The sequence below is a fragment of the Triticum dicoccoides genome, chromosome 7B, assembly GCF_002162155.2.
Source record: "Triticum dicoccoides isolate Atlit2015 ecotype Zavitan chromosome 7B, WEW_v2.0, whole genome shotgun sequence".
Taxonomy (NCBI): Eukaryota; Viridiplantae; Streptophyta; class Magnoliopsida; order Poales; family Poaceae; genus Triticum; species Triticum dicoccoides.
The window spans coordinates 535,052,056-535,062,351 of record NC_041393.1 but is presented as its reverse complement, the minus strand read 5'-3'; positions in this window follow the sequence as shown (position 1 = coordinate 535,062,351).

Below are 10,296 nucleotides of genomic sequence, written 5' to 3'. Positions count from 1 at the left end.
GGGTAGGTTTCGCCACCAAGGTGGAAAGAAAACCTTGAGGAACAATGTGAAGGTTAAGCTTCTGAAATTCCTCATGGAGAAGCGGTTGACTTTGTTGTAACATCAGGTTGTTACAATAAGATTTACGACTTAGTGCATCAGCCATGACGTTGGCTTTCCCTGGGGTGTAAGTTATTCCTAAGTCGAAATCTGTGATCAACTCAACCCAACGTCTTTGTCTGAGATTCAAATCCGGTTGGGTGAAGATGTACTTCAGACTTTGGTGATCAGTGAATATTTCGCAACGATTACCGAGAAGGTAATGTCGCCAGGTTTTAAGTGCATAGACTACAGCTGCAAGCTTTAGATCATGAGTAGGATAATTCTCCTCATGTGGGTGCAATTGCCGTGAAGCGTAAGCAATTACGTGTCGATCTTGCATGAGAATGCAACCTAGTCCTTGTCGCGAGGCGTCGCAGTAGATAACAAAGTCCTTGGAGAAGTCTGGCGGTACCAGTACGGGAGCAGAAGTCAGGCGTCTTTTCAGTTCCTGAAAGTTGTGCTCACATTGTGGAGTCCACTCGAACTTTTTATCTTTCTTGAGGAGCTCGGTTAGAGGTTTTGCAACTTTGGAGAAATTTTCGACAAAGCGACGGCAATAGCTCGCTAAGCCCAGAAAACTTTGAACTTGCTTGACCGATTCAGGTGGAGTCCAATTAAGGACGGCTTGAACTCGCTCAGGGTTAACAGCAATACCTTTACCAGATATTACATGACCCAGATAGGTCACTTCTGACAACCAAAATTCACATTTAGAGAATTTGGCATAAAGACGATGCTCTCGAAGTTTCTTCAACACTAGCCTTAGATGTTCGGCATGTTCTTCCTCGTTCTTGGAGTAGATGAGTATGTCATCGAGGTAAACCACAACGAATTTATCCAAATACTCCATGAAGATTGAGTTCATCAACCGAGAAAAAGTGGCTGGAGCGTTGTTTAAACCGAAGGACATGACGGTGTACTCGTATTGGCCATAACGAGTAACAAAGGCCGTTTTAGGAATGTCCCTGTTCCTGATTTTGATTTGATGGTAGCCCAACCTCAAATCCATTTTGGAGAAGACTGAGGATCCAGCGAGCTGATCATACAGGTCGTTGATCCTGGGGAGCGGATATTTGTTCTTGATTGTGACCAAATTGACAGGTCGATAATCTACAACCATCCGGTCCGTACCATCCTTCTTCTTGACGAAGAGGACGGGGCAAGCCCACGGAGATGAACTAGGTCGGATGAAACCCTTTTTCAAGGACTCATCGAGTTGTTTCTTAAGCTCGGCTAGTTCTAGTGGTGCCATCTTATAGGGTCTTCTAGCAATCGGGACGGTTCCTGGAATGAGGTCTATTACGAACTCCACATCCCTGTCAGGTGGAACACCTGGCAATTCCTCTGGGAAGACATCCGGAAAGTCACGGACTACCGGGACGTCCTCAAGGTCTGGCAAAGGACTGGCGTTAAGAGAATATAACTGTCGCTTGGCTATTCGGGTCAAGACATTGACTATCTTGCCCGAAGGATGGGTGAGTTGAACAGTCCTAGAGAAGCAATCAATGTTGGCATGATGGGCTGACATCCAGTCCATACCCAAGATGATATTAATATCTGAAGATTTAAGAGCTATCAAAGATGCAAGGAAAACAAGTCTGTCGACTTGGATTTCATTTCCATGACTTACCATGGAGGTTTGCCATCTAGAACCGGGAGTAGAAATTTCCATAGTGGATGGCATGTCACAGAATGCGGTGTTATGCAAACGAGCATAATTTTCGGATATAAATGAATGAGAGGCTCTTGTATCGAAAAGAACAGATGCCGGGTGGCAATTAACAAGGAGCGTACCGAGAACGACGTTGGGATCCTCTTGAGCTTCCTCGGCAGAGATACAGTTGACATAGCCACGTGCAACGGTGGCCGGCTTGGCGTGGAACACTTTCCCTGTCGGCTTGCCACGGCCAACAGCTTTATCAGATTGGTTGGGGTTGGTTTGGGGACACTCGCGCATATAGTGGCCAGATTCCCCACACTTAAGGCAAGTCACGGAACTGGTACGTGGAGGAGCATTGTTGGTTGGACCACCATAGGGCTTGGCTGGTGCCGACTGTTGAACGGGGCGAGGCGCCTGGAAGGATGGCCTCGGTGTGAACCTGGGTGGCAGGGCAGTGTTGGGCACCCACACGCGGCGCTTCTGAGGACCAGCACCGGATGAGGAACCCACGTCAAGGCCATGCTTGCGTGTTGCGTCATAATCAGTCTAACCAGTCTCAGCACTGATGGCCTTGTTAACAAGCTTCTGAAAAGATGTGCACTCATGCAGACGGAGGTCGCGGTGAAGCTCAGGACTAAGTCCCTTACGGAACCTTGCTTGCTTCTTGGCATCAGTAGAAACTTCCTCAGTTGCATATCGTGCGAGGTTACCGAACTCCCTGCTGTAAGCATCCACAGAGAGTCGGCCTTGAGTGAAACTGCAGAATTCCTCACGTTTACGGTCCATGAGACCCTCCGGAATGTGATGTTCACGGAATGCCTCGCTGAATTCAGCCCAAGTAGTGACATGGCCCGCTGGGCGCATAGCTCCATAATTCTCCCACCATAGACTGGCGGGGCCTTCAAGATGATATGCAGCAAAGGTGACCTTGTCAGCCTCAGCTACTAGCACGGAACGCAGTTTGTGAGAGATACTGCGAAGCCAGTCATCAGCGTCGAGAGGCTCGACGGAGTGGTGGAATGTGGGTGGATGTAACTTGATGAAATCACTGAGTGACACCAAGTTATTTCTCTGATGGTGTGCTGTGTTCTGTTCAGTACGCTCCAACAAACGGTTGGTCTCCCGCTTGTTTCTCTCGGCTTCCAGCATAACTTCGGCTAGGGAAGGAGGATGAGGCAGATTTGCATTCCCGACTCCATTGCCTTCGGCCTGCTCTTGGGGAGCAGGGTTATTGCGCGTGTTGACCATCCTAGGTAAACAAGACAGTGATTTAGTCAGAATGATAAGATTCCGACATAGAATACAGAATGTAAGGAATAACTCAGAATGCAAGATGATCATCCGTATGACATGGTAGATACAGAAACTGCTTCTTTTATTCCATCGTCATACACACCATACAAGGTTTAGTACAAGACCAAACAAGGTACTATTGCGGTGAAAAGAGGATTACATCTCATCGGAGGCATCCCAAGCTCCTATACATTATTTTTCTACACCTCCGGAAAGCGGTACAAACTAGGTCGTATCCCACGAGTCACGCAGGACGATACACGACACAACTAGTACGAACTAGTGATACTATCACTAACTCAGACCGATCCGTAGTAGTCCTCGTAGAAATCACCTCCATAGCCTGGAAGCTCAACATGATCATCCGGAAACAGACGATCTCGCGGAGCTTGTGGACCATAGGGGCTAGGATGAGGTCTTGGACCAACAGACGGTGGCCTGCGGGGACTGCGAGGTGGGGTGATGCCTCCTACATCACGCCAACCCATCACGTCTGGCAGAGCAGATCTCACAGGATAGAGATCGCGCATATCCGAATATCCAGCTTGCACAGCCGGTGCAAACCGAGTCAACGTGGCCCAATGGTCAGCACGGGTATTGAAAAGCTCTAGCCTCAAGGCCTGATTTTCACGGTCCTTATCCTCGAGCATCTCAGCAGTGGTGCGAGTCCGTGAATCCTCCTGAGTGGGGTCAGCATAGATAGCCTGGAGATACCCTTGTGCTCCCGGAAGTGATCCTAGCATATACCGGAAATCAGAGTCCCGAAATAGGCCAGACCTGACTCGCATGATGGTCATCATAGAGTAGGCGGCGTCCTGCACAGCCATCTCAATAGTAACCCCGAGTCCATAGGAGCAGTGAAGGGGCTCGGTGGATCCAGGATAAGATGGAAATATCCTGACAGTGCAGAGATACTGGCTTTGATTAAAGTCTCGAAATTGCTCTTCGACCGTGTACTCAGGATACCAACGGTATCCAGCCTCAGTCATTACCCTGACCAACATGGCAGTATGGCCGGGTACATCTAGGCATCGAGTCAGGCGAACCACTTGATTGAGGTCGCGAGTGGCCATCTGAAAGCACAACCATAATGCAAAGGCATTAGAATTTCTAGCAAAATTTCGACAGCATAACAGCTGTAAATGCTCAAAAAGGATTTTGAGACATTTGACAAAGGATTTCATACACACCCAACAACATCATATCAAAGTTCTGAGTCCATCCTAGCAACATAATGTGGTAGTAGAACTGAACTAGGCTTGTATCCATCAAACCTATAAGGTACTGCTGATTAGTAACACGTGAGCCTGATAGAGAGAAAAGATCCTAATTCCTTAACCCCAAGTGGAAGAATAGACTGACTCAGATCAGAATGTCATAAGATAAAGGAGTAAAAGAGCCTTACGTTCCAACCCACAAACAATTCCCCTACATATAACTAAAGAATTTCTAGACTCAACATCGACCAGTTTGTCTTGGAGAACCTACAGGCAGTCCTACTCTGATACCAACGCTGTCAGGACCCCGACTCGATGCCACATAGGTCTAGCATGTAACACCTCATATCACTTTGCGGCCTCACGCACGGTATTCCCACGGGTGTCGACTTACCTTTGCCCGGGACCGTTTGCGCCTTTTGGCACACGTATATGATAGTGTCGCTAGCACCCATATGATAAGGAGCCCGGGCTGACATGGCTAGTCGTAAACCCAAAGTGGCACAGACTTACAGGGACATGCATCCATGACCCAGCATCGAACGTGTCGGTCATCAGCAAGTGGGTCCGGGCTGTAGCACTGGGCTAGCAGGACTCCGGTAAACCGGGCTGTAGCGGGCTAACATGCCTCCGATACTCAATGCGTGACATTTCCCCGAAGGGACAGACACAGGAACGAAGAAGGACACATGCCGGCCAGCCTAAGTGTTCCGGAGCAGTAGCAAGCTACCATGGCTCAGTGGAGACACTAGGAGACATTTCTCGGTAAGAGAGGCTACTAAAGATAAACAACTAGATAGTCAGATCCCACACATACCAAGCATTTCAATCATACACACAATATGCTCGATATGTGCAAATACAACAAGGCATCACAACATGACTCTACGACACAAGTACTTTATTTAAGGCTCAGAGAGCCATACATAACATACACATAGGTACGGGTCACACGACCCAGCATTCAAGTCATACAGTCATACAAACCAGCAGCGGAAGTAACTTGTCTGAGTACAGACAACTAGTAAAATAAAAGAGGCTTGGGAAGCCTAGCTATACTACATGGTCCTTCACAAGCTCAGGATCACCACCTGGGCCTTAGCCTACTCATTGATGTCAACGTCTATGAAGAACCCATCAGAAGGGGTTGCAGCGTCTTCTGTAAAAATGTAAATTATAGCAACATGAGTACAAAGGTACTCAGCAAGACTTACATCAGATCCTACATACATGCACATTATCAAGAAGGGTTGGTGGAGTTGTTGCAGCAAGCCAGCTTTGACTCTTGGCTAGGCTATCCTACGAGACTCCAACTTGAAACGGTTTTGCGCACACGAGTCCACTACTCACCACTTCAATACACTACCGAGGATCCACCTCCGTCTTCCTACGGAAGAGCCATCCTCGGCACTCACACTTATCTTGAGGCTTTTAGTAGTTTCCATTTACTTGTCTATGAACTGTATAGGCAACCAAGTAGTCCTTTACCGCGGACGCGGCTATTCGAATAGATCATGATAACCCTGCAGGGGTGTACTTCTTCATACACGCTCTCACCACTTACCGTCGTTTACACGACATGTACTCGGCAACCTTCAAGCAGAAGCCCAACGTGGGTGTCGGCCATGACCTACCTAATCACCTAAGTCTCCAATCCAGGTTTATCGCCTATCCAGGTTCCATCCGCAGGGAGTCCGGCCGAGGTTTCCCATACGGCCCCGAACGATGTGTACAGGGGTCCCTGACACCTAACGGGTGCCCGGTATTCCCGGCCACATACCTACCGCATCACAGCCCACCCCTACGGTCAGCGCTGTCCACGGCCTCCAGTAGGCTACAAACACCAGAAACTACTTGCAACTCCTGGATAGAGAACTAGGGTGAATAAGAAGCCGAGAGGGTCCATTGGTTTCGGGCCCAAGGCATGGTAGTAGCTGATTCTTAAATCACACATACAGATCTCAGTGCTTAAGGTCGGCTTCAATGAAACAACCCACCATGTACTCCTACATGGCCTCTCATCGATACCTTTACCAAATCGTGTTCACCACACCACTCTCATTACCGACATGATCATTTCACTCTAGCCCATCACCCAGATGAACCAGACCTGACACGACTCTAAGCATAGCAGGCATAGCAAGGTAGGAACAACACATACATATGGCTCAATCAACTCCTACACATGCTAGTGGGTTTCATCTAGTTACTGTGGCAATGGCAGGTCATGCAGAGGAAGTGGGTTCAACTACCGTAGCACACAGCAGTTTGAAACGCGTTGTCTTAATGCAGTAAAAAGAGCAGGAGCGAGAACATGGGATTGTATCGATATGATCAAATGGTTGGTTGCTTGCCTGATGGTTCGATGCACTGATATGGTTCTTCGCTAGGGTAATCACGGTACTCCTCGGGGGCAGAACCTGCCGCAAAGAACACCGATACACAGCCATCACCAAACAATGTGCGACAATATGATGCATGCATGAAACATGGCAATATGAGTGTGTTGGGCTAATGCAACTAAGACCAGAAGGTTTTGAACCAATTTGAACCAAAGATTCAAATTTCAAACTCATACATGGCTCTTTAAAGTGTTTTACCTTGTTCTGCATTAGACATCAAGTTAACTTGTTTAATCATGCATGAAAATAGTACAGATGGATAGATTGGATTTTTCTGATCATTTTTCATATATAACTTGTCTGATTTGGAGTTACAGATTAAAAGTTATGAATTTTTGAAGTTTAAACTATATTCTGGAATTTCCTATATTAGAATAAATCCAGAAATTAATTTATTACGTCAGCCATGCGTCAGGATGACGTCAGGGTCAACGGGGACGTCCAGGTCAAACCTGACTATGGGTCCAGGGTGTCAGGGTAATTAGATTAGTTAAAGTTTAATTAAAACTAAACCTATTTAGTTAACAGGGCTGGGCCCCACCTGTCATTGACTCATCGGAGTCAACCAGGGCCCACCCGCGGTCAAACCCAGGCCGGCTACACCGGCGTTTAGCCGCCGGCGAGCCCGACGCGGCGGCGGAAGTGGTTTTGGTCGTTCCGGCCACCAAATGGGTCGCGGAGGCCATCGGAGTGGAGCTGAGGACGAGCCGCAGCTCTTGGTGGAGTCCGTTGGGGTCGGGGTGGCCGGAGTTGGCGCCGGCGACGACTTTGGCGGCCACCGGAGTTCGGCCGAGGGCGAACTTTACGCTAGAGGGGTCGGTGAGGTGCGGGGAGTAGCTGGTTAGGTGCTACGTGACGCGGTGAGCATGATGGACACCAGTTTGTGGCCGGAGGGTGACCGGGAGCACGTCAGCGACGAGCTCCGCGGCGGTGGGTGCGGTTGAGCTCCGGGAGGTCGCTACATGGCTCGGTAGCAAGAAAAGAAGGGAGGGGAAGATGGTTAAGCTCACGGGGAGTTCGACGAAGCACTTGGTGCAGCCGGGGACGGGCTGGAGCGACGACGGCGTTGAAGGGGATCTCCGGCGACGGCGGTTCGGTCGAGGTCGATGCGGTGGGCTCGGGCCTTGCGAGCGCTCGGGGCTCGGCTTGCTCGAAGGAGAGGAGGGTGGCGGAGCTCCTGGACACGGCGGCACGGCGTGGGGTTGACGGAGGGCGTGGCTACGGCGAGGGGGTGGCGGCGATGGCGTCGGCCATGGCGGGGGAGCGCGAGAGAGAGGAGTTGGGGGAGAATGGAGGTGTCCTGCGGGTTCACGGCGCGGCGTGGAGTTCATCCATCCAGCCACGAGGCGAGGAGGTGAAGCAGGGCGACGGCCAGCTGTGTGGCGCACGCTGCGGCCGCCGTCGGGCACCTGCCTGCCTGCCTGGCCGGCAAGCAGCTCGCTGGCGCGGCGCTGGGCTGGGCCGGCAGGTGGGCCGGGTGCTGGGCGCCAGGTAAGTTTTCCTGTTACTTCCTGTTTTCTGTTTTTAATACTTCTGCAACTTTGTTGAATTATTAAAAATACTTAGGCAACTCCTAAAATCACCAAACTACTCCTGGCCCATAGTTGGATTATTTCCAACATGAAACATTTTAGTTTGGAGATATTTGAGCATCTGAATATTTTATATAATTTTAAATGCCCAAATTCAAATATCTATGATTTAATTCAAAGACCCTAAGATGACCTAGGAAAATGTGCATCACTTTTGGCAGAGGTTCTGAACCAAGACAAAAATGATGGGCATTTTAGAAGGGCATTTCAGGTTCATTGAAAAAGGTTTTTAGTAAACCCTAGATGGTTTCAGAGGGGGCTGGGGGTTCTGTCATCCCCATTTCAGGTTTCTGATGAAAGAATAAACATGATGCAACACTCTAATGCATGAACTAGCTAGGGTGTGACATAGGCACTATTCCCTGAGCGCGGCCAGATGATAGATTTAGGTCATGTTCATCTTGGTGGCAGGGGACAGTCGTCATGGGCTCGAATCCGTCGAAGATCAAGTCTCCGCGGATATCGGCCACAAAATTCAGGCTTCCAAATCTGACCTGATGGCCAGGGGCGTAGCTATCGATCTGCTCTAGATGGTCAAGCGAGTTGGCCCACAGTGCGAAGCCGCCGAATACGAAGATCTGTCCGAGGAGGAAGATCCCCCCTGGACTGCGTTGTTGTAGATGATTGATGGAGCCATCAAGCCTTCTGGTGACGATCCAGTGGAACTCTCAATGAAAGCACCAATGTCGGTGTCAAAACCAGCGGATCTCGGGTAGGGGGTCCCGACCTGTGCGTCTAAGGCTAATGGTAACAGGAGGCAGGGGACACAATGTTTACCCAAGTTTGGGCCCTCTCTATGGAGGTAATACCCTACTTCCTGCTTGATTGATCTTGATGAATATGAGTATTACAAGAGTTGATCTACCACGAGATCGTGATGGCTAAACCCTGGAAGTCTAGCCTATGAGATTATGATTGTTCTCCTATGGACTAAACCCTTCGGTTTATATAGACACCGGAGGGGGCTAGGGTTACACAAAGTCGGTTACAGAGAAAGGAATCTACATATCCGAATTGCCAAGCTTTCCTTCCACGCAAAGGAGAGTCCCATCCAGACACAAGAAGAAGTCTTCTATCTTGTATCTTCATAACCCAATAGTCTGGCCCATGTATATAGTCCGGTTGTCCGAGGACCCCTCCCTCAGAGGATCCGGCTGGTGGCGGGATCTCGGAGGCTGCCAATCTTGAGCAGCCGGAGCCGTCGGTAGTGGAGACCCAGGCGTCGACTGGAGCAGCCGGAGTTGACTAAGTAGCGTTGGAGCAGGTGGTTGCCGACTCGGCAGCCTCGAAGGCAGAGGCGACCCGGCGCCCGCCGGGTGCCGGCGAGCGGGGTGACGGCTATCCCGAAGGGCCGGAGATGTTGGTGGCCAGCGCCGGGATGGATATGAGCCAGGACATGATGGAGCACATCCCCTTGGCCCGCGCTAGGCGCGAGCATCCTCCGAGCCGAGGCCAGCGGAAACAGGAGCCGCGAGCTCGCAGTAGACCAACGTCGGGGCCACGAGTTCGGGCCCGCCGGGTTGGACGTCAGTGGCCGGCACGGCCGCCCTGAACCTCGCGGTGCAGGACGTCCTGGAGAAGTTCACCGCCGACAGCGCCACCCTAGGAAGGCGAGGGGCGAGATGGTGGAGAAGCAGACGTCCGGATACACCCTCAATTTTCTTCTTTATCTTTTGCGATCTTCAGCAGGGGCGTGCCAGCGCACCCACTGTGTGTAGCCCCCGAGTTCCAAGCCAGCTGCTGAGCAGGCGGGTTGGAACTTTAAGGCATGTTTCTGAATGTTGGGATGTCGTTCTTGATGAAGGACTACCACAATTTGTGTGCGGCCGCCTACAACTCCCAGAACCAAGCCCTCGCCAACCGGACCGCCGAATTGCGGAGGAGCCGAGGTACGCGGGCCGATTGAGGGAGTCCTGGACTAGGGGGTGTCCGGATAGCCGAACTATCATCACCGGTCGGACTCCAAGACTATGAAGATACAAGATTGAAGACTTTGTCCCGTGTCCGGATGGGACTTTCCTTGGCGTGGAAGGCAAGCTTGGCGATACGGA